This window comes from Hirundo rustica, chromosome 14 (genome assembly GCF_015227805.2).
Source record: "Hirundo rustica isolate bHirRus1 chromosome 14, bHirRus1.pri.v3, whole genome shotgun sequence".
In the NCBI taxonomy this organism is placed as follows: domain Eukaryota; kingdom Metazoa; phylum Chordata; class Aves; order Passeriformes; family Hirundinidae; genus Hirundo; species Hirundo rustica.
Genome location: NC_053463.1, coordinates 13,411,363 through 13,436,371, shown reverse-complemented (window position 1 = coordinate 13,436,371; position 25,009 = coordinate 13,411,363). Strand labels below are relative to the sequence as shown.

The following is a 25,009-nucleotide window of genomic DNA, read 5'->3' as shown; positions in this document are numbered from 1 at the left end:
TGGAACTCATGCTGCTTTGCTTCCCGCAGCACTCCCATTGCCCCAGCACACACAAAGATTCTGCACTTCCTGAGGAATGGCCTCATATTCGCATTTTTGATTACTCTGCACATCTAACTGGAATGCAGATGGTTCCAGAACTGCTTTAGCAAAACCTAAGGGGGAGTATGTCCTGCTCCCTAGAACTCCCAGGGAAGCAGCGTTCAGGCAGCCTGCCCCTCTGTCTGATGTGCTGGCCAGGTAAAAGGATTACAGCCAGGGGTTACTGCTCCTCCCAGCTCATCAGCTCTGCCATGGAGGAAGTTCTCACCCTTCTTGGCCCTCAGACGTGCTCCAGAAAGTTCTTTGGTAAAGCTTTTCAAAGCCATTTTTGCCACCAACACGTGCTGAAAGGAGTCCCAGTCAGAATTATTATTTTCAGGGTTGGAGGGAAAAAAAGAAAAAGGAAAGCATCAGGGAGAGTACAAATATGATTAAATGTTGTGGCATAACACTAATCTTCAGCTTTTTCTTCTCTGAGTTTTGCTGGTTCTTGGAGTAAATTCATGTCCAAGGCTTTGTTTTCTTTTTCCTGCTGTGGATGTGAATGCTGCAGGAGAATGTGCTTGTAAAAAATGAACAGCCACTTTAGCTCCAGTTGAGGTTAAGGCCTCCCAATTTCACCCATTTGAACAACTGTTTTTACCCCTCAACAGTGCAACTAAATCTCCATGTGATGAGCTAAACAGATTACCACTATCAGGAATGAAGGCTCATTTTTGGCACTGGTTTTCAAGCACATATGTGGGTCCATGCACATGCAGTTATCTTAAATGACAATCACTGAGGACTAGGGGAACAGCAAAAGCCCTTCTCTCTAAATTGCAGATGGAACTCTCTCTTTTGGCTTACAGAGACCAGTCCATATCCTGATCCTGCAGTCCTAACTCATTTCTCTCTAAATCTCATCCACCTGTGCCAATTTCTTGAGCATTAGGAAGGCAACTGTGCCCATACAGATGAAAATCACAGATCAGTAAACCCTTGTGAAACCCAAGTAAAAGCTTAAAATTGTACAATCAAAATCCAGAGAAAAATAGAGAGTAATCTGAAAAAGAGCATCGCTGTAAAACAACAGCCATGCTTAAAATTAATACCATTTCATATTGTAAATTGACATACAAAAATATATATTTGTAAGGCTATGCATATTTAGTTCTTTGTCTTCAAGGCAAACTCCTCACTGACTTGCTTTGAAGTCACAAATTAATAAAACATTAGGTGCACATTGATATTATGTATCTCCTCAATAAACCAGAAATATTCAAGCTCACTCTTGTCTTTATCACACAACTGCACTGTAAGAGCAGATAGATTATAGCTCACCTAACCAGCACAGGTTAACTAGATAGCTATATTTCAATTAAAGAAAAAAGGCAATTGTTGCATGTCTTATTATCATCCTAAAACATCTTGGCAATAATTAATAGCTACCCAATTCATAGAAATTGCTTTCCTTATTTTTGAAGCAGCTACTTTCTTTGAATGTAATGACTAAGAGAAAAGAAACATCTGTTTCTGTTGCCAAGGAGATCTAAAAAAGAAAAAAAAAAGATAAGACAAATATTTAGAATATTCTTTTAAAAAGAAAAATTCCTTCCACTTGGGTTCCACTACATGCTTTATTATCAGTGGCACAGCCAGCTATCACATAACAAAACACCAGTGTGTTTCTCTTTTTGCATTGTGACTGCTCAACTGCCAGATATTCTGCATATTTATTCAGGGACAACACAGCACAACAAATGAAGATGCCTAGACACATTCACCAGCATCTCTGTGTCTTGAGTAGCTGCAGATGCTCATCCTCAAATGTGGGTATCTGCATAATAAGCTGGATTTCTGCTAAAGTGAGGGAAACGTCAACTGTCCGTGAAATGTGCCACACGATGGGTATGACAAAGCTAATATTAAAAATAAGAAGATGCAGTCTTGTAAAGCAAAGGAACAAAATATCTCTCTACCAGTAGGCAGATTGTTTTAATGCACATGTTCACAGGGCTGTAATTAACCTGGTGTTGTACAAGCACAGAGCAGCTTGCCAGGGGGTATAAAAAGCTGGGTCAGTAAGGATCTGCATGAAGCAAAGCTGTTTCTGCTGTACATGCTCAAAAAGGTATGGTTAGGCCCATCTGCCAGTGAAATAGGTGGGCAGGTGCAAGGTAAATTCAAATAAAAACCCAGTTAAATCGAGTTTATAATTATAAATTAATTTGGTGAAACTCATCCTTAGGTACATTTTGGTTTTCTATAGTAGATCACACAAGACTATAGTAATCACGCTGTTTTCCCATTTCAGGTCACTGTAAAGGTGCCAACATTGTGAGACATTTCTGTAAATGCAAACTTTTAGAAGGTCCAGTGACACCGAGAGTAAATAACAGCTTGAAGACAACAACAGGTTGTAGCAAACCACAACCTTCCCTGCACGCAGCTTCAAGTTCAAAGGCAGCATGAGAGTGCAGGACAAAAGCTCTTTGTGCCGTGGATGATCCTGGCTCACAGCCCCCTGGGATGGCACAGTGCAGCACAGCCCTTGGCTCCCCCAAGCCCCTCTGCCACCTTCCTCTGGTGCATCCTGAGCACCTCCCTGATGTGCAGAAATGATTTACTCCTGCAAGGTGTCCTGCCCAGCCCGTGTCTCCCTTCCTGCAGTCACAGCAGCCATCTCCAGGATGCTCTGAGCTGCTCTTCGGGAGCAGCCTCAGCACCAAGCACGTGCAGCTGTCAGTACTCATGGGGTGGTGCTTCCCCAAACAAAGACATCGGGGAACCCTCAACATTCTGATTCTCACTGTGATGGCAGTTTAATTTTTATCTCTTCTTTTTCTTTCTATTACACCTGATCTTTCAAGATCCTATCCGAGCAGGTACAGGTTGCTGAAGAGCAGTTAACTTGTGATTTAATTTCAGGCTGATTCACAATCAGACTGTATTTTGTAACTGTATTTTTTATTTGTACCTGCTACTTCTAGAAACACAAACAGTGAAATAAAAAGCAAAGGAAAAACCTGAAAGAAAACAGCTATTTACCAATATTCCCTTCTCAAAGATTTTTTTTGTTTTTGTTAAATACACAAAAACAAACTGCTCATGAAGGCAAAGGCACCAGCCTGGTCTGGAATGAATGGAACTGAAATGCATTCTTCATATGTGTGCTCTATTCCACCAAAAAACATTTATCAGACACCTACACAGTCGCACCACCTCAGTCATGAAGCAATTACAGACAGAGGGTTTCTTCCAGGAGGGATGCTGACCGAGAACCTTTCCCTTTTCACAAGGCAGCTCTGAAATAGTCCAGGCCAGGATTCATCATCAAACAGGAAGGGCTACATCATTCTCAAACACACAGAACTTCTGAAACCCCACCAAGTTCCCAGGAAGACTTCAGAATCAGCTGCAAAAAAATCTAGAATTGCCAGTGCTGAGTTTTTAGTACAGGAAAGAAGGGATAAAACTATAAATAAAGGGCAGATTACCGCAGCACAGACAGGATTTTACATTTTCCTTCAGGTCAGATACCCCTGTTCAGTGCTCGGAGCAGGTTACACAGACTATTTCATAGAGAACAATCTGTCACGAGCTCTAACTGTTTTCTTTGAGCTCTAACTGTTTTCTTTGGGCTCTCCAAGGACAGCCCCAGAATGCACAAAATGCTAATTTTGGAGCTTTCAGGCAAGACCTCCCCTCTCAGTCTCCCTTTAAGAAGCGTTCAGATAGTTATCCTAACATTTCCCTCAAGCTGCCACTCTAGGCCAGCCTGAATATCTACAGCATTTCCCCCCACGGTCCCATATTCCCACATAAGGCAAAAGATAAGCTCTCTTTAAAACTATCACATATATTAAAACTTAGCCTTAGTTAGAAAAATCAAAGGTCAAAGTTCAAATATTTTTTCCCCACAAAGCCTTTTTTACACAGAGGTTCATATCCCACTCAAGTTAATGAAAAAATATATGAATTATACAATGTCCTTTTTCACAAAAAATCTCATATTCCACTGAAGTATTTGAAGAATATATGAATTATATAATGTCATGGCACAGAATGCAGATTATTGTTAATAAAATTTGTACCTGACTCCAAGAGAAGTCTCATAAAATTACAAATATTATCAGCATCTATTTATCAACTCTCAACTTCATATGCTACATAGCAGTAAGTCAAAAAAAAAACCAAAAACAAACCAAACAACCGGACTTCAAACATCCAGTTATCTTTTCCAGTACATTTTTACTTGACCTTTAGTGATAATTCGCTATTTTTATATAGTTGGTTTTTCTCCCTACATCCTCCTCAGTCTGAGCACTCATATCTAGAGTCCACTAAAATGTTTTAAGATGTGGTAATTTATTTTTATAATTATCCTAGACTTATTCTTCTGCTTGAATTATTCCCATCTTCCATACATCTGACAGAAGCCTGAACTTATCCAAAATAATATTCAAATTCTCATCTGCTCATGCTCATTGAGAAATGGCAGTGCTTCATCTCCTCATATCAAATCTTGTGTCTTAAAGAATGCTGCCAAATAAATTTCTCTCCCAACAAACTTGCTTTCACTGCTAAGTGCCCAACGTGTGGGCATATGTCCTGATAAATTTAAAACCACTCCTAAAAGTGGTTAGCCCCATTAATATCTTACTTAATAAGAAAGACAAAAATGTAAAAAAAACCTGGTACTTGGTGATATGGCATAATTTACAAAAGCATGAACAAGGACTCAATTCTACTTCTGTAATTATCGCATTAAATGACCTATTTTAATTGCCTATATATGTCCCTGCTCTTTCATCAGCCTTAATTATTGCTGGTAATTCCAGCACAGCATCCACTTTTCTGTATTTATTTAAAAATAAAATGAAAACTACTTTCTGATGCATTGGTTCTTATTTGGGATACACCCTTCAGGTATGGGGTGAGGAATGGGAGGACAACACTGTAGCAATGCTGATTTATTGCTTAGTTTATAATTGAGCATAATTTACTAAGTAAGTTTGATGCTTACACAGGATGGTAATCTGCCTTTGCTGCCAAAAGAGTTACTCTGGAGAAAAATCAGTAGCAGAAGTTGCATTGGTTTTGCAGCTCCATTTCTGAGTGCTAATATTTAACTTATCAAGCTCTGATTGTGAGTTTTCTGCCTAGGAAATAAAAGGTACAAATGCTTAAGAACACTTTATTTGTTAGCTTTTGTTCCCTTTCAAAATCGTTGCAAACTGATAAACCCACCATGGCAGAGGCATCCAAGCCTGGCAGTAAAAAGAGAGCTTCTTCAGCAATTAGCTCAAGTAGTTTTGACTATTCACACCAATGGGAGTTTACAGAAGGTTTTCAAACCATACAGAATATGCTCTTTTTTTCAGAATGGCAGCACTAAAAATGCCAAAAAATTTGCATCCTCCAGACCTGGAACTAAGAAGAGCACAGAAGTTGGCAGAGATGAAGAGGCTGTTTTCTTCCAACTCCCTCAGAAGACACAAATTTCCTGTCAAGATGCATAAAGCTAAGAAACTGAGTCCTCCCTTGAGGATAAGTCCAGAAGGGTTTTGTTCAAGAAGTTAAACTTCTCTTTCCTCTAAGGTAGTTACTTTCTAAAGGCTTTGATCCACCATGATGGGATGATAGCAGCCTTTGTTGAAAAGAAAGCAAATTTAAAAAAGAAAAAGGGAGCCTAACAAATATGCTGAAATATTGATGTCACAGCCATGGCCTCTGAAGGAAGGGAACAATGGAGGGAAATGAGTCTCCATAGTTGTTTGGGAGCTGAGATTTTGACAGATGCATGGAGAATAAAAGGCAGAAACAGGCAGTGCTGAAGGGCTGGGCAAACCATACAAAAGGGAATTAACTGGGAAGTGACCAGCACTTCCTCATCACACCAGGAAATCCACAGGAACACAAATTCAGGAGGGAAATAAAGAACTGACAGTACCAGTTCAGGACTGCAAAGCTGACAACAGAACCTACAGTAGGCTGAAAACAAATGATGCCACCAGCACCTGGGACAGAACCCAGGGCAAATTTCCGAGCCCAAATCTTCAGCTAAGGAAAAGTCCCATGGCACATAAAGACAGAGCATCTCCCAAACCCCTGAAGCCCCAAAATGAACCCTGAAATCAGCTGATGTACTGCGCTGCGTGTGATCTCGTGGTGCTCGTGTTCTTCCCCTGTCCTGGGGCTCTGTGAGGAGCCCTCTCTCAGCTGGAGGAGCTGCTGGAGATCCTCTAAAGCAAATATTTAATTTCCAGGGAGGGAAAGCTCTGTGCCTCACAAACACCACTGAGCTCCATGTCCCAGCCTGTGTCTCAACTCAAATCACAGCCAGAGCAAACCCTCCCAGACATATGATAGACAGCAATAAGTTTTTCTTCAGTACCTGAAAATCCTTTCTGCCCACAACATTTTCCAGAGCAATGAAAATAAGTAATGCACAGGATCTAGCCACCATTTCGAAAGTTTAAGCAGGCACATTTTCAACCTCAATTACTGCAGGGAATTATGAATTTGGTTTCACGTTCAGCTTTGCTACTGACATGCTGTCTGACCCTGGGAGATCACTTGCTGTTATTTTAAAAAACAGACAGCAAAACCAAACAAACCAAGACTACAGCAGGGGATTTTGAGATTGAGCTACCAGCTGTTTTGAAATTTTCACCAAGGACCTATTTCTGCAACCTTTTCCTGACAAACTGCTGCTGAGATACAGAGCAAAAGTGAGAGCTTCTGGACCAGTATCTTCTATCACTCCACATTTGTTCTCCTGGAATTTGGTGTGGGAAGTACTTGTCAATCTGTTCTTTTACTACTTAAAGACGGGCTAGCAAGATCCCTTAAATGCAGGGATATATACACAGTATATTCAAATAACTTACACACAGCCTAGACAGATACACTTATAATAGTAAAAACAGATTTCAGGAATCCCCAGGTTCATATTTCTAACTATACAGAACTGGCAGAAAACTGGCATGAAACTTAAGACTCATAAAATAATAAAAATAAGTTTAAAAACTGCCACAATCACACCAGATTTTCTTTTTTTTGAACATAAATTTGGTATAGGGTTTTTTGTTGTTGTTGGGTTTTTTTGTTGTTTTTTTTTGTTTGTTTGTTTTTTTCTCTGATGGGAATCTATAAACTGAAGGCTATGTTCCCTTTACTCTTCAGCTACTCCAAAGCAGGACAGCCTATTTCCACTGCTGGACATGCTGGGATAAGTGTGGTACTTCATATAATTTCCTGAATTCCCAGAGCATGTGTACAACAGTAATTAAATTGTAAGGTGTCTTGTGAGCATTCTGACCCGCAGTTAGCGAAACCACAAAAGAACAGATAATGGGAAAGTTTCATCTGTCTTTTCTCTGCATGACACATATTGCCTGTACACAGATATAGAACTGTATGCAGCCAGTCATACAGATACATGCATATATAGCTTTTGTTGTGTTCAGAATCTCAACAAAAGGCTCGTTTGAGTGAAGAAAAAATTATTTTGATGCCAAGAGTAATAAGTTTCTAACCCCCTCATTTGATCCTGAATTTGTCAGGATGAGCAATGCCTGCAAACGAGCATGCAGGTAGACAGGAAAAAGGCATATTTCTTTTAGTGAGCCCTCCTGAAATAATTCAGTTGGGCTGGAAAAGACTGAAGTAGATTCTTTAAAGGAAAGTGCTGAGACAAATTGCTCTCCTCTACAAAAACACTTTCCTGCAGAGATCTTCCCAGGCACTTTTCAAGGATAGATGGAACCACTTTGGCCAGCAACATAAACACATCTGCGATCCAAGCAGCACACCAAAGTCACGGTGCGAGTACTCACTGACCCGAGGTCGGCAGCGCTCGCTCTCGCGGTCCTCAGGGGTCGTGTCTTTAACTCATCAGCTGAGAGGGGATTCTTACTGCAGTGGGCAGTGAAAAGCGAGATGGATCTGCCAGAAAGAAATAAGTATAACTTTCAGGAAAAGAACAAAACAACAATAACAACAACAACAAAAAACCCCACTTGTAAAATCTTAACAGTAAACAAAGGCTTTAACCGTGTTTTAGTATTTCTCTCTCGCAGTTTCTAACCACCAAAAGGATCCTACAGTCTTGTCACATCAGATGTAAGAAATAAACCTTCTGGATTCCTCTTTCCAGATGCTTCCTATTGTCCCTCCTCCCTGTCCCAAATGCAGACACTCAAGCACAGAGAGATGCTTAGTAATTTAATTTTTACACTAAACTAATAAATATGAAGGGACCACATCCTCCCTTCTCATGTCAAAAGAACAAAAAGAAATTATGACCTTAAGCAGTATTTCTCAAAACCTTAGCATCATGACATTTTTTCCACTGGGCATTTCTATTACAAAAAAGTTTAAATTAAAACAGTCTTAGATGTCATCACTTCACAAACCATTTGTTGCTTTCTCTGTTGATTTATTATTTTCTTTCTCAGTATGCAATACCTTCTAATACCTGTTGATTCCCACATTTGCTTCAGAATTTCTATTATCCACAAAGGTATTTTTTGGAAAAACAAGTATTACCTAATATGTTCATAGCCTCAGCAATTTCCACCTGGTCAATGAAACGATCCAGGCAGAGCCAAATCCACATATAAGATGACACTAAGAAACATATCGCACCTTGTATTATGAAACTGAACAAAAAGAAATAATGGTGAATAAGTTCTGCCAAAGAAATTTGAATAATTTATGGCAGCCCACTCAAAAAAATACAAAATCCTCGCAGGCTGGATTGGGGAACAGACATGTTAAACACCAACAGTAGAGCCAAATGTTTAATCATAAGTATGTCCAAAAACCTATAAAGTAAAGCTAATGCTATTTACTGTTATGCATTAAACTTTTAGGCTACTTTCTTTTAACACTGAGAGTACTTAACACTGCTTTATCCATGGCTTTCACTGAATTTAAATTAATGGTATTTCTTTTTGGTTAAAAAAGAAGCTTGATGTACCAGCACTGCTTAACTGCTGAGATTTATCTCCCTGGAAATGAATAGGCATAATTGTATTTCAGGCCAACAGCTTTCCATAAAGCATCAAATTTTTAAACAAGTGTCCTGAGACACACAGAATTGGCTACACATTGTACTTTAGTATCATGTAAAAAATCTTTACAGCCAGAATCCTGGCATAAGTTTTTCTAAGAATGTGAATCCAGGAGGGGAAAAAAAAAAAAAAACAACAAAAAAACACACAACCACAACCAAAAAACCCCACCACACTAAAAAAACCCCAGTGCTTTTAATGAGCAAATGTGAAAGCTTAAGTGCAGATAACCTCACTAATTAGGGTTTGGGATGCACTCTTTACTTTCATAATCTCCTTATTTTCACTATTATGCTTACTTTCTTTTGTGCAATCCTATCAACCAATGCCTAAGTGCAAATTACACTTCTAAACCTACCTCCTGCTTTGGTAATTCTGTGCCATTTACAGTATTTGCTTATAATTGTTAATTCTTTTATACCGTCCCTGTTTGTGTATCAATATTTCAGGAGCTGCTGGATTTGGAACAGCAAGATCCATAAGAGCAGAGCTGGGTTACAGAGATACAGACACTGATAAGCTACCAAGAAAAAGAATAAGTCATTTGTCAGAGCTAAAATCTACCTCATCAGAAAATATCTTTAAACCTCAGCAAAGCCCAGCTCAGCCAGGCTTTTCAAACTGATCACAGGGAGCTGCTGGCTGACGGAAGGACCCACGGCCACTGTGACTACAGCTGAGAAATGTTTTGGCTTTGGAGGCCTCTGCTGGGACACAGTCCCTGCTCTCCAGGAGGGGACAGGTCCATACATACCTCCTATATACAGATATACATATCCAGCCCAGCCCCTGCCCAGGCACTGCCAGCCTGTCACCCACCCTTGGGCACCGTGCCAGCCCTCACTGTGCTGCTGGAGTCACCTCTTCTTGTGGTGAGGAAGAGACAAGATCATGCAAAAATGACTTTTAAAAATCAGGCTAAACTAAGTACAGAGCTTTTCAAAGACACAGGAGATGTAAAAGCATATGACACTGTAAAAAAGCGCAGTAGAGCTACAATTTCAGTTCTCAGTTTTTTTCTTTGGCCTTTTCACATGTGGAAGGTCCAAAGAAAGATGAAACTGTCTGGCTGTAACAGAATTAAGAAAAGACAAAAACCTACAAACAAAACCCAAAGAAAAAAAATCATAAATCCATATAGTAAATTAATTAATAAAAATAAAACCAGGTTTCATTACAGAGTTGTCAATAAAGTACTTGTTACCAAGACTGACTGAAAATACAGTCTGACAAGTTCTAATACTTTTTTTGCCTTGAAGTAGCTTTCTGTAAGAGAGCAGGGGAAAAGTGTTTGTAAACATCGACCAATATTTACAAACAAACCAAATCAAGTAAGAAAAGAAGCAAAGCCAAAGGGAATGAAGCTGTTCCTTTCAGACATCTCTTAGAATAATACCGGATTCTTTAAAAAAAATGTTGGCAGTACTACACAACCAGCATAAAAATGGAGTGCACTGTTTCCCAGAAAAGAAAGGACAGCGGCCGCCCCACTGCAGCAGCGTTTGCCCGTTTCCATAACTCCACATCAGTGCCAATGAGGCACACAGGAACATTCAAAACTGCAGCGCTGCCCACCCTCGTGTCCCTGGTGCCATCCGCATCCCAGCAGTGCCAGGAACCACAGCAGCAGGGCGCAGAGCAACAGTGTCAGGAGGGTTAAATACATGGAAGGCAGAGCTGAAAATTACTTGGAGTGCCACTGGAAGAACTGATATAAAACCTCATAAATTTAGTACGTGCTGCAAGAGCTGGTCCTTTAGAGCAATCTGCCAGGACTGCCGAGATGCTATCTACGAGCAGTCAGACACTTAAAAACTTTGAGAGAGGATTTGGCACACTTGATGCTGCTGCATGTCTCGCCCTTGGTAATGATTAATTAATGAGTCGTGTTTCTTAGATGAAGGTTATAGATTACACACACAGCGATGATAGAAATGAAATATCACAGCGGCAAGCATCTGAAAGCCAGGAAACAGCAAAATGTACATAATACAGACAATTTGTCCTGGTTGGTACATATTCTATGTTGTGTTTTATTAGTAGTATTTTTAATTTTTTTTTACATTTAATTCACTAGATCATTTAGCACAAGGTACTCAGAGCTACACGAAATCAATTTCCTGCTCATTTTTGACACCGCTGGCCCCAGGCCAGGCAGCCTCCCCGACTCACCCTGATGCTGCTCAGCACCAACCCCTCCCTGTTCACCACTCCCCAAAGGACACCACACTTTAATTGGCTGAGCTCTTGGCACAAGAAGATGGAAGAAGTGTCTGTGAATGCCACGTGCCCTATTTTCCTTGCATATGGCATTACACAGCACTCTGCATGCTGCAGGACAGGTCTGGGTACTTTCAGCTGTAAGCTCAGAGCGATAAGCATTTTTACACATCCAGTAAATAAGGGACAAGGGCACATTTACTGGCTGTGCCAATGCAGAAACCTGTCACCATGCAGGCAGCTGTGGGACACAGCAATTCCAGTTCCCCTCTGTCCTCAAGGCTGCAGCCACAGGAGCACAGCAGCAGTCACCAGCTGTGTGCTGGGGCTGGGGAGGCAGCACTGCTCCCACCAGCTGTGCAACACCTGGCTCCTCTGGGCCAGCACAGGAGCTGATGGGTTACTCACTCAGCCTGGCTGGGCACCTCACCAAAACATTCCTGGTCCTTTTATCTCCTCCTGCCACAGTTTTAGGCTGCAGCAGTTCCCCACTCTGGCTCGGTGTACTGCCGGCTGAGGAGGCAGTGCCAGCATGTGGGGCAGGAGTGGGAACACACGGGGATGCCCTGACCAGGTGCTGACAGCTGATGGTACAGCTCTGCTGTAAGACAACACAAACTATTTGCATTATATTGTATCCCCCTCCTGGACAACCTGTGTCACAGACCTCACCTGAGCAGGAAATATCCCAAACAAACCCACAGCATTGATCTTAAAAACACCACCCTACACGGCTTCTGAGAATGCACCTAACCAAAGCACTGCACCAATGGCTCTGAAGAAAAGACATCATGATGCAACTTCACCCAAAGGCTGGGACAAATGAAAATTAAAGAGCTCTGTCTTGGCTGTTAAGTCTCTGACTTTTCTCACTACTCCACCAACACACTCCCCTCTTTTTTTTGGCAACTTGAATGATTGCCTTGCAATGTAGCCAGTGTTTCAACAACAACAGAGAGATGCTTGCAGAGAAATGATTTGCAAGAAAAACTGGTACACAGTATTCAAAAACCAAATCTAACACTTTCATGTCAACTCACTTAGCATGCACAGTGCATACCTTATATTTAATGTAGAGAGTTATCATCCTCCAAAAACTTATATAAACTAATGATTTATAAATTTCTGAACACTCCAGAAAATCAGGGAATATCTAAAATTTCTATTCAGCTGATATTTAACATAACTGTCAATTACTTAAAGTGATATTGATCATAATATAGCACCCTCGACAAATAGGAGTAAAACTTTCAAAATACGTTTTTCCTCATCAATACATGTTTTTCTTGCATCAATACATGTAATGGAAATTGAGTTTATGAGCTGTAGGCCAAACTTGAAAGAAAAAATATTTCTTCTTATTATTATCCAGCAGAAGATATGAAAGAGTTGTAGGTTGGTAAATGGAAATTAACTGAATTCTGGATAATGAAAAATAATAATAATAAAGCTTTTAACAGCTATGAAATTATAAACATAAGTTCTTTCAATATATTACAGCTGTAGAACAAAAAAATGAAATTACAAAATGAAGACATAGATTTCTCAAGTATGCACATTTTTTACTTCATATTTGTAAATGTCTAGCTAAAAAACAACATCATTTTTTCTAATTAATATTAGCAATAGTTGAAGACAACAATTTATATTTTCAAGAGAAATTTTGGATAAAGTCAAGAAGAATGGGAATGATCGCAACAGAAAAAGAAAAGATCAGGGCAGACATCTAATAGCACTGCTCTCAAGAGGCAGAGAGCAAAAATCACAGCTGAATCACAGCAGAATAAAAACCCCAATACACCACTGAAGTAACTTTGTAACATCTTCAGAGGCATAACAACTTAATCCAAATGAAAAGAAAAGCGGTAAAAAGGAAAAATATACCAGTCTGACATGTCTACTGCAATAGGTATCCCTAGGGCCAGGAGGAACGCAGGGAGAAGCTGAAGGAAGCACCACGGTCACCCAGACACAAAGACCACGATTTCACAAAGCAATGAAAGGTGCTCCAATGGATTAACAGTAAAAGTTGGTGTTGAACAAGTAGCAGCTGTAGGAAGAAGCCTTTGCACTACCAAAGCAAAACTGTGCTCAGACAAAAACTGCATCGTTCACCACCACTGCTGGGTGGCTCATCCATGGCCTCTAACTAGCTACAAACCAGAGCTTTGGACAGATTACAATCCCTGGGTAACAAACTTCAAAGACTCTGTCCTGTTCAAGGGTATCAGGAGTTCCTAAAACTGCAAGAGGAAGAACCTAGGGGGGGAAAAAAAAAAAAAAAAACACAAAAAAACTAGAGGAGAAATGACTAAAATAAATATTTTCCCATGTATTTTAAAAATATATCTATCTGAAAGGAAAGTTTATTTACATTTTTTTCCAGAACAGGTATAGCATGTATTTAACGCCTACAAATAATACCTCTTGTTTACTAACAAAACAAAGGACCGAAAAAGCATTGTGTAAACAGGAAACATCCATCAATAACTTGGACAGTAAAGAAGATGCCAACAATGAAGAATTCATTCATTTCTCAAGAGGAAAAAAAAGATGTTGGAAGGAGGAAGGAAAATGTCTGAGTGACATGCATGAAAGGCACCCTGGCATTGGGCAGGAGAGCAGCAGAGACCACCACAGCTGGTCACAGGAAAAAACCATGGAGAATCTCTCTTCATAGTGAGTTTTGGTTTAGATTTTCTTTTTAAGTAGCTCAGCTAACCAAAACATTAATCAATGTCTCAGCAGAGTACAGACCACAGCATAAACCTCAGCAATTACTGAGAAGTGCAAAGTCCTTGTATCCACGCACACATAAACATCACAACTCACAGAGCCTCCACTGAGTCCAGGGGATTCAAAGAAATGATAGAAACAAACAGCCAAGTAGGTAATAACCAGAAGAAATTAATCAGGAACTCCACGTGTAAGTGTGAAAATAAATATAACTGTATTTACCATTACTTTATACTGTGAGTTTCCAATTAAGGACAAAATAAAACAGAGAAAACAATAAAACTCATAGTGAAAATGCCAGAGTATCATGAACTTCCAGAACTACTGCAAAGCTTCAAAAATGGGCACCGTGGTAAGCAGAACCAAACAACAAGTGACGGCCACTTAGGGTGAAAATGGAAACACCACGAGATTAGCAGAAGGAACAGACAGGGTGGATGGCCTCATTAGGCCAAACACAGCTCACCAGAGGATGAAAGGACCTGGGGCTACCAGGAAGGGAAGGGAGTATCAGCAGGGCAGGGAGGAGAGCTGTCCCTATCAGTCCTTTGGGGCTGCTGGGAGCAGCAGCTGGGCAACACCCGAGATGGATCTGCAGACTTGAATGCTAAACCCCCTGCAAGTCCAGTCCTCTTCCTTACATTGCACCAGACACGACAGTGGAAGCACCTGAGGCAGCTTCAAGCATTGGGGAGTATTCTTCAGAGGGAATAAAGGAAATTCTGCACCACCACCAGGCACCGCTGAAGTACCAGTGTAACCGGCTGGATATAAGCAAAGCTTAACATTCCACGAAATGAAGAACTATTCCAAGAGTATTTTATGAAAAATCAATAGTAATTGCAATTCCAACCACTGTCTGTGGATAAGCATTATTATTTACAGGCTTGCTCAGATGAGCAGTAGATTGTCTCTTTAAATGGGATGAATAAAGTTACTTCAGGAGAGTCTCTCTCATTCAGAGACCGAACTGCGTGTATGTATAAACACACATTCCTTTCTATATACAAAGGGCAGCTAAATCAAATTGCTGCAGACATGTGCATTTGAAAGGACGGGGAAGACGTCTCTGGCTTTTTGCAGTCTTGCACAGGAGAGTGTTCTTCAGAGTGTCCAGACCAGCACAACACCACCAGCACCGTGGCTCAGCCCTTTCCACTAATGGTCCAAGCCCTGGCGTGCTCTGATGAGATGAGAAGAGAAGCAGCAACAAATACATCAGCCAGCACCTTCCCCTCCCCTGCCTGGAAGGATTCCTCCCTCCAGGAAGGATTCTGTCCCAGGGCAGCACCGCCTCCTCCCACCTGTGAGAGCACTGCAAACAGCACAGTGCACTGACTTTATTTCCCTTTGAGCACATCCCACCGCTCTGAGGAAAGGACACCACAGAGAAAGCTGCCAGGCACATTATCCTGACCTTCCTGGCTCTTTTCATACAAGAACCAGGAGACATAAGCAGAACTAGCAGTAGTCTGCTTCAAAAAAATTATTTTTTTCCCATTTTTCTCCCCTCCTTAAAAGAGACAGTTCTTTCCACAGCAAATGCACATTTGTTAGGGAATGCTGGGGAGGCCACAGGTTTACAAGGATTTAGGCAATGGCAAGAAAGCTCCTCAGAGAGCCTCACTGAGGCTTCCCATGCAGCCAAGGCCACATCCAGCTCCCAAAGTCCCCGGACCAAAAGGGCTGCAAGCCTGGGAATGCCTAAGTGGCATTTCAATTATGACTGCCTCTTGTCCTGTCCCCAGGCATCCACTTAGGGCCATCGATCTGAGCCAGGGCAGCCCATCTCCTATTTCCAGTCCCTTCTGGCAGCTCTCTAACTATAGACAGACACAGACAGGAATCATCTGGCAGATAACTAATACCTCATTTTGTTAATGCCCTCTGCACTGGCAAATGAAGACAAGAAGTTGTATTTTCACCTTTCCCCAGCTGTTAATCCAACCCCAGAATACCGTCAGTACATCAAGCACTATGTATTACCTAATGTATTTAGACCCACAAGACAGTGTGATTCAAAGACACAGAATCCAGCCACAGCACTGAAAAAGAGGCGCTACGAGATGTTACTCCCCTTCAGTAAACAGCAAATTAAAAAAAAGAAAACAAAAAACCCCCAAATACACAAACAAAAACTCCCACCAATAAAAAGCCTTGCAAAGTTCACAGCTGCTTTCTGCCCTTTCATGTTTTTAGTGGATCTCCTTTCTTCAACTACAGACCACAGGCACTGTTTTGGAAAGCATCACAAAAAGTACACATTTTCAAGAACTGTTTTACCTGTGAATGTATTCAGTGCCTCATCCAGGACTGGTCACCCCTTAACACAAACAGCTGCAGGAGCAGCACAGCCCCTTGGTGCTGATACACTGCTTGCTGTTAATGAGCATCAGCTGCACTTTCATTCCCCTGCATTATTAGGAAGTGTGGAAAACTAGAAGGAATTTTTCACTCCTCTATATTCCAATGGATATATTTATCCGTATTTGAGATAACTGAATATAGACTGAAACTGTCTTTATTCCCCCTACTATAACTTGTGTTCTAACATAACCGCTGTAATGAAATTTTCCCATCTTTAAGTGCAGCTCTAATAAAACAGTGGCATAAGAACATATGGTTGGTTAATTCGTGACACAAAATAAAAGGCCAACTGCATGGCAAGCCAGAGCTGTCATTTGAAATTAGGGCATATGAGAACCCTAATGTGATCTGAAATTCAGATTTCTAGTAGGCCTCATTAAGCAGCTTAGAAAAATTCTTACTTATTTTTACTGGGTCTTTTTATCTAATTACTTTTATAGAATGATGTACATAAATACATAAAGCCTTTTGAAATCATAAAATACTTTAGTATTAAGTTTTTTTCAAGTCCTATCACCTTTCAGCTATGCAAGAGAAAAGGCAAGAGCCTTCACAGTTCATTAAAAATTAAAACTTCAAACCTCAAAATTAGGATAAAAAAAAATCTGGCCTATGTATTGGATATCCCTTTCAAAATGATCTCAAAGCAAGTAGCACACAATGTTCAGAAAATTACACAGCACTTTGCCAGTTGTCTTTTAGATAAGGGTTATTTATCATAAGAATAAAGTCAACATACTTTTATAAATTGTAGTTTAAAGATAAATTTACTTTGTCTGTGTAGGTTCTGTTTGTGGTTGTCCTCATCTCTTACAATACCTGCCAACTCCTCAGCTTAGGGTCTTAGTACAACACAGCAGTAAAATGTGCCATATCTAAATGCTTACAGCTTATCAATAGCTCCTCATTTACAGAAATAATTATATTAATTCATTAATCCCTTGAGAGCCAACATGCATGTTGGATTCTTTGCCAGCATCCAACTACTGACTGTAGTTTATTTGTCTGCAAAATATTTATTTTCAGTATGTTTATATGGTAACTGTTGCAATCTAAAAAACTTTTTCATTTAAAAAAATATTTCTCAAGATACTTTAGTTTGGTTGGTTGGTTTGTTTTGGGGGTCTTTTTGGCTGGTTAGTTTCTTGGGGGATTTTTTTTTTTTTTTTTTTTTTTTTTTAAATAAGCCTTTGGGAAAGTAACACAAAGAGAAAATTTGATATCCACCAGGAGAGTTGGTGTAAGTCTTCTGCTCCCAGCCATTTCTGTCACTCTGCACTGAGCAAAGAGGACAACTCTAAAACCTGCAGATGTTTTCATTATACACATATTGATAAAAAACACAGTGCATGCTTTCATTTTTGCAAAACAGAAAAGACTCAATGCACTAAACAAACTTAAAGGCCTCACTTAAGAGTATTGGTACTTCAATTTTGAATAGCATCAAAGTGAGCATAAACACACTCAGATAGGATTTTAAAGTATTAAAAGCTATGACAGAGAATCTATACTTTGCCACTGAATAAAGCAGAGCTTAAAAGGACACTGATTGCTCCTGGCTTTGCTAACCTAGTAATAGGCAAGAAGTTCGAATGGTTTCCACTTTACAATGAGAAATCTTAAATGCCCATACATACAAGGGCAGCTCAACTTCTAGCTAATAAACTCCTGGAAAATGTAATTAGTACCTTAATTTCAAATGGCCTTTTGAAAAATGCTTGGTTTAGAAAAGAATACTGTGAGTTGCACCTAGGTGTTTAGAAATCCAAATACTGCTGATGGGGGAGGGGGGGGAATATATATATATATATATATAATACAAGACTTTATAAACAAAGTAGCTGACCATTTGCAACATGACCCCCCAAAAAATTCCAACATGGTGCCTTATGTAGCTCTGGCTACTGTAATCTGCCAACAGAAGCACACGCACCTGGAGGGAGGTGCACCTGCACAGAGCCCACTGACAGGACAAGGAGGCACAGAGACACCCCCCAAGCTCTGCTTTCCAGCACAGGTGTCCCAACACTGGACCTGGACACTCAGAGAGGCTGTGGTGTCTCCATCTGTGGAGATACTCCAAACCAAACTGGATGTGTCCTGAGCAACCTGCTCTGGTGGGCACTGCTCCAGCAGGGAGCCAGACTGGAATTCCAGAAAGGATTCTGGGAACACGAGGAACTGGCAGGACTCCAGAAGTTCCTTCCAGGTAAAATGTTCAGCATTCATCTTCCACTTTTCTTTTTGGTATGCCTAAAGGCAATGATTTCACGCTGTCCTCAAGAGCAACAGCTACAAAATATTAAGCTGCAAACACTCCCTTAAAAAATAGTAATGGGTTAAACTCTCCTTTCCTGACCTGTGCTGGCTTTCTGTCCAGTTAACAACATCACTGGAAACCACCGCACTTGATTTGCAAAACAAGAGAGAGTGGCAGGAAAAGAGCAGCAGTTTAACAAAACCAAAATTAGTCTCACAAAGACCAATCACCAGAACAAGGGTAGGGAATAAAGATACTTTTAATATCTGCTGGTCCATCTTTATGAAATTTAACAGAGGGCAATCACCCTGAAGATATTAAATTCCCCTGAGTGCTGGGAAAACCTGTCAGGTAGTAAAACAAGAGACTTGAATTGTCATCCCCTCTGAGATATCTGGGGCTATAACTTGGCCACCTGAGCAGCTCCCACCCAGCACCCCAGGCACTGGTGACAGGGCAGGATGAACCTGAGGAAAGTGCTGCAGGAAGGGATGGAGGGAAAGAGGACCCGGCATTACTGCAGGGCAAAAAGGACAAAGGGAAGATCCCATGAAATACGAGTGAAGATAAACTAGTAAAGCCTTCTGATGGGAGGCTTGCTGAGGGGATTGGGGATAAAGAACAGAAACCTGCAGGCAGTGAAGCTTCATTAGTTCCACTAATCACAGAACAATTTGTTTTTAGGAAAGTATTTTGGTTTGTTTGTTGTTTGCCTTACAAGGATGAACAGGTGTCTTAATGTACTCTGCATGTGGAGTAACAGAGGAACAGCCAATACCAAGAGCGCTCTGTTCAGGCTCAATTTATAAATGGAAAAGTGATTCTGCGTTCAACAGGAAGGATAAAAACGGTATCCTGCTGTTCACAGTGGGAGACAGAATTTAAATATCCTGTAATATAATTTGGTACATCACCACATGTCAGGCTTGACTATCCTCATTTACACCAGTAAGCTCTTACACAAGAAGAAATCTTTTCAATCCAAGACAGTTCTGATTTACACCAGGACAAATGAAAGAGCATGAGGCGATTCTTATCATAATAAAATTTGTCATCTCCTGTTAAATGCATTAATGGCAGTTATAATCATCTGTTAGTGTTGTATTACAAGATAACAATATCGGCACCGGATTGGAAGGAGGAATAGATTGCGATTTGCTGTTAAGTAACTTACACCAGCATCCACAAAAACCAGTTAGTAGGTTGCAGTGTTCTCCAGTGTCAGTTGCTTTTTAATTAAAATAATAAATCACATCACAACTAAAAAGAAACTAGAAGCTTTACATTGGGGAAAGTTTTTTTTTCAAGGAAGGTTTTAACATCCGCCATTACGTTCAATTTCAGATGATACAAGGTCACAACAAAGGAGTCACTTCTTTCAGTAAAGTCACACCTCAAACTAAATGGGGAACATTTTTTCTCCTCTAGTTCCCAAATTCTTCCACTACAACAGTGCTAGGCCAGAGATAGTTTGTAGAAGACAGCGCCAACAAAGCACCAATCACGACAGAAGTACCCCCTGCCTAAATGGTTCTCATTAACATCTAAAAAAATTTAAAAATCCCATTTCTAATGCAGGACAGCCAGTTCGGCGGTATTCGTGGCCAAATCCCTGAGCACATTCCCATTCCCAGGCTGAGTGCCCACCCGGACACGCGTCCTTGGCCTCTGCTCGCACACCGCGCCACGTCTGAAACGGGAAACCTCACCACAGAACGGCACACAGACCCCTCCAAAGACACCCAGTTTAACTGCTCAAAGTCCTTTTCCTTCCTACAGCTACGGAACCCGCATAAGGGAGGTTATGACGGGTTTAAACTTTGCAGCAAGAACTGTGGGTCTGCTGGCTTGGCTCAGGGGCTCCAGTGCTGCGGGAGGGGGAGAGGCAGATGAACGAACGAGGGAACGACCAAACAGCTGGAGCGGTGCTAAAGAACGCCAAGAGAGCACGGAGCTACGATGGGGAAGGAGAAGTCTATAGGAACAGACTGCAGAGGGGATTCAGCAAGGAGATTCGAGAAGAGGGAGCACGCTAAAATTCATCCTTGAAATAAGTAAACCATTTTCACTTCGGCTAAATTAGATTTCAGCCCTGAACTTCACTAGGATGATGAAATCAGATTTCTCCACACCATTTTTCTGTGGTCAGGAGGTGGGTAGGTGATACTTCATATTTTCCTTCTGAACGTTCTCTGAATCTACAGATGCCTACATACTCGAGAGAGGCTTCCTTTGATTCCCTTATGTTTTGCAGCAATCCAGTTCTTCAGAAGCTCAGCAGGGGTAACAGAAGACTGGTCTATCCTTGAGGAAGGAGGACAGCTTCAGCCAAAGAATATTAGTTATATGAAGCAGCAAAAAATCTCCTCAGAGATATCTACCTGGACCTGAGAAAGAACAAATTGCTCCCAAGCTGCTCCATCTTCTCCTGCTCTTACCTTGCCATTTAGATACATCAAGGGGAAAAAAAAGAAAAGGAAAAAAAAAAAAAAAAAACCCACACACCAAAAAAACCACCAACCAAACAAAAAACCTCAGAATTTTTTTTTCATTCTATTAAAGATTACAAGCCAAAAATGGGGAGGAGGTTTACAGTTGGGTGCCTTTCTAATAGAGATGAGCAACAGGACTGAGGCAGTTAGAAGGAACAGTAATAAAAACCACAATTAAAACTTAAAATTGATCTCAGGCTGCCCCTATAAATCTTTCATTATTCCCATCATTAGTATTAGTTAGACTTGTATAGTAAAAGAAATGCCATCCTTGAAAAGGCAGGTGGAGAAAGCAGCTTTCATGCTTGCTAACTGAAAGACCTGACAAAGGATATGAAACATTAGGATGCATCCTGATCATTAAGTCTTTGTCTTCAAAGAATTTTCATCATTAGCCAGTTACTTTTCATAGAAATTGTGAAAGCATGTTAAAAAACCATTTTATTCTCTTCACATTAACACAAACTCCAGGCACTGGAAAAAACTTACTGTGTTTTGCTAAATCTAAAGCAGTGTGAGGATTTTTAGGATCAATCTTCTGTCATTAATTAGAAGGGGAGGAACAATCAGGCTTAATAGATTTAGCCAAAATACAGTCACTGGCATTCAACCACGTGCCAATAGTTGCAAGCTTTCTGGAACAGGAATTTATTTCACTATCTGATACAATTGTATGATAAATCCAGTTTTGAAAAGTGCAGTCCATTTCACAGACAGAGAGACAAAGGCAAGCTTATATCTACATAGCTAAATGACCTTGAAATAATGAAAAGATTAATGCATTTTTCTGCTCAATTTAGGCATGCTCATAACAAAAATAGTCATTTGAGTTCTGCTTTTCCAGCAATAGGTGGCACTGTCAAATATCACTTGCATAAGCATCTCTTGTGCACCATATCATTCAATAGTCAAGTGGAACATCTGCAGGGAAATGTGGCTAAAGTTATTTTCCTTTCTGCTTCCTCTAAGCAGGACAGAGATTACATCTTGCAGTTGTTTCATTCCCTGTTTTAAACTGCTCAAAAACATTTTTATGAGAGTTAAAAACTCGAGAGAAATATGCTGTTAATGTTTTGAAGAGTATGCTGCTTTAGACAAGTGGCAAGCAAACAAACATGCCACATGCTCCAGCAATCTGTACAATACTAGTATTTACAAAAAATATATCAAAATGCAGTTTTAAATAGGAATTACCTCAGCACTTTCATCTCACTTTTGTGACTTGTTAAAATCCTTCAATTTCTATATTTCTCCAGCTCTATAGATAATATTCATGGTTGACAAATCTGTTAGCTTGCAGAAGAAGCAGCTGGCTACTCTGTCCCTTCAGCTTATTCACCACCTTTCCTTTTCCCCCAAACTCATCAGATTGTGCTCTCTGCAGTATTCCCTCAATGTGATGTCTTTTCTTCTCCACTAGTGGTACCCTGGCTCTGCAGCCCTGATTTGTCAGAGATGCTTAACTGCGACACAGAGCCAGAATCCTGAGCTCACTGTTTATGAGGCTGATCATGTACATAATATTGTTTTTGAGACTTGCCACTTCTCTAGAGTAATTTTTGAAGTCCCAACTCCAATATAACATGCTCCTCACCTGAGCTGTTTACATAAGGGATATGCTTCATTGGAAAGAAAAGTATACCAGACTAAATTTCTTTAGGATTTTAATTTCTTTTGTTTCAAAGTAAAATGTGCTGGAAGCTCAGAAACAACAACAGGTTGTCTCAAAGCAAAAAAGGAATTAAACATCAAAGCTGTTTGCTGAAATCTTTTGGTTATTACGGCAAAAGCATTAAATCAGTCTTAAAAGCAGGACATGCCATTAGGCAACCTTCTACTCTTTCTGTACAGCATAGCCACATCCCTGCTGTTTCACAGCACTTTCTGATGTGGAGCACACCCAAACTCCACTAGCAGTGCCCTGACAAGGATGTGTATCACTCTGCACTGTCCCTTGTCCCCAGCTGTTCATCACCTCAGCTGCTGTCCCTGCACAGTGAGGACACCCTCAGCCTCCACCTGGGACTAACCTGCTTTGCTGCAGGGCTTCTTGTAGCTGAAACACACAGCACAGCTCCTGCTTTGGAGCAACAGCCAGGGAGCTGCTAAACTTGTTTCCCATAAGTAAATATGTTTTTAAGCAAGGGGCAAGCAGCCTAAAAGAAATAACACCTCCCTTGCTGTACCAAACTCACTGTGATCTCAGAAATGCTGACTCCAAGTTCTGCTGTACTGAAAAATTCCCTCTACCAAGAAATCCACCATATTTAAACAGTTCCAATAATAGTGAGACATATCTGAAATTGCTAGAAAGTTTTTCTCACCTTTTAAAAGCATCTTTGCTCTAGAACTTGGTGCTGCTCTAAGGGCTTCTCTTCTAAAACTCCAAAATGGATCCTTTTAACTACAGAATGATTTACAGCTGAGGTACCCAAAAGCCAGCAATCAGCTCAGAACTACAGCAGATGTTTCCCCAGCTGAAGTCACTCAGTCTAATTCTCTGCCCAGTGACAAGAAACAGGACATGTAGGACTCAGGAACTGTCATTTTGGGTTCTCAGTGAAAAGGAATTAGTGCTAGGAAAGTTATCAGGCGTGAAACTGTCACACGTTTAAATGAGATGATAGCTTTGAGTAAAAAATGTACCCCCCAAAATGGCAGCAGATTTTGTTTTACAGGCTTCATTAGAAAAAGTATGAACTGAAGAAACAGTTCTGTCAAGTTTAGTTGAACAAAGCAAAGCAAACAGGCAAGACATCTCACTGCCTGGGCAAGAGAGAAGCAGCAGTAAAAAACTCAAACCCCCAGTACAGGATCTTGATGCACTGGGTAGAAATTGTTGGTTGTAATTACTAGCTGATATTATTGTTTCACTGAGTTCTCAGCATTCCAGCTTGTATTTTCACATTACTGTCCTGTGTCAATTCAATCTGTGCATTGCAGCCATTCTGTTTGCCCTGGACACAGACCCAGACCTCCAGAGAGCCTCATTCAGTGCCACAGGCACACCTATATACATGTAGGTGTACAAACACAGGGAATCCATATCAGTGAGACCCAGCTGTCCCTAAAGCCAGAGCTGAGTGACCCTCAGGCTGCAGCTGGGAGGGACTGACCTCCAGCCACAACAGCTGTGCCAGAGAGACTGACTCTGACCCATAAAGGGAGATAAGCTGGGCTTCATCTGCACAAATTGTGTTTGCAGAGCAGTGCTGGAGCAGTGACAGCTTTGGCCCCGCTCCTCCCCAGACAGAGCCCTCCAGCAGGGTCACTTCAAACTGAGCAACCTCACAGCCAGCCTGGACCAGCACAGCTAGGGCTTGCTCCACTAATATTCCTAATTACTGATTGGTTTTCACTGTAATTGAAGAGATTTCCTAGTTCATGTACATAAACAATGCTTGTTTGACTTTTCCTGGAGTCTCAGTCTCTCAGAAATGTCCCATCACAGTGACATTCTTGTCACAGCCACCACACTTATACCCCACAGACCGAGAAAAGAAGGTGCTGTGACTCAAAGTGAGAGGTGATGCTGCAGAGAAGTGTCCTCTTACTAGAAAGAACATGGTAAGCTCTGGTTGAAAAGGCAGATCTCTGCTGTGTGAGAGAAACTCTTACAGAGAAACCAACAGGTGTGCTCTGCAATAATTTTCAAACTGTCACCTTGATTTATATATAAGATGAGCATGTACAACATTACTAGTCCTGAATGATTACATTTGTTTAGGTGTAAATCATCAAGGTTTAGATGCTAAGGGCAGCAAATGTTGCATTGATCTTTGCTGCAGAGCCAGCTAATCCAGGTATCTCTTCAAAAACCCATAATCTAA

At 40.8% G+C, this 25,009-nt stretch overlaps 1 protein-coding gene across 5 annotated transcripts in view; it reads right to left on the bottom strand.

Moving 5' to 3' along the window:
* The window catches only part of TENM2 (teneurin transmembrane protein 2), a 1,092,434-nt gene that overhangs the window by 545,666 nt on the left and 521,759 nt on the right, over positions 1-25,009 (bottom strand). For 4 of the 5 annotated variants that reach the window (XM_040078601.2, XM_058422512.1, XM_040078602.2 and 1 more), the window contains one exon: positions 7,870-7,974. The gene's annotated coding sequence lies outside the window, so the exon portion shown is untranslated. Of the gene's footprint in view, positions 1-7,869; positions 7,975-23,503; positions 23,585-25,009 lie in introns of those variants that run through there. The other variant, XM_058422513.1, reaches the window with a different exon arrangement.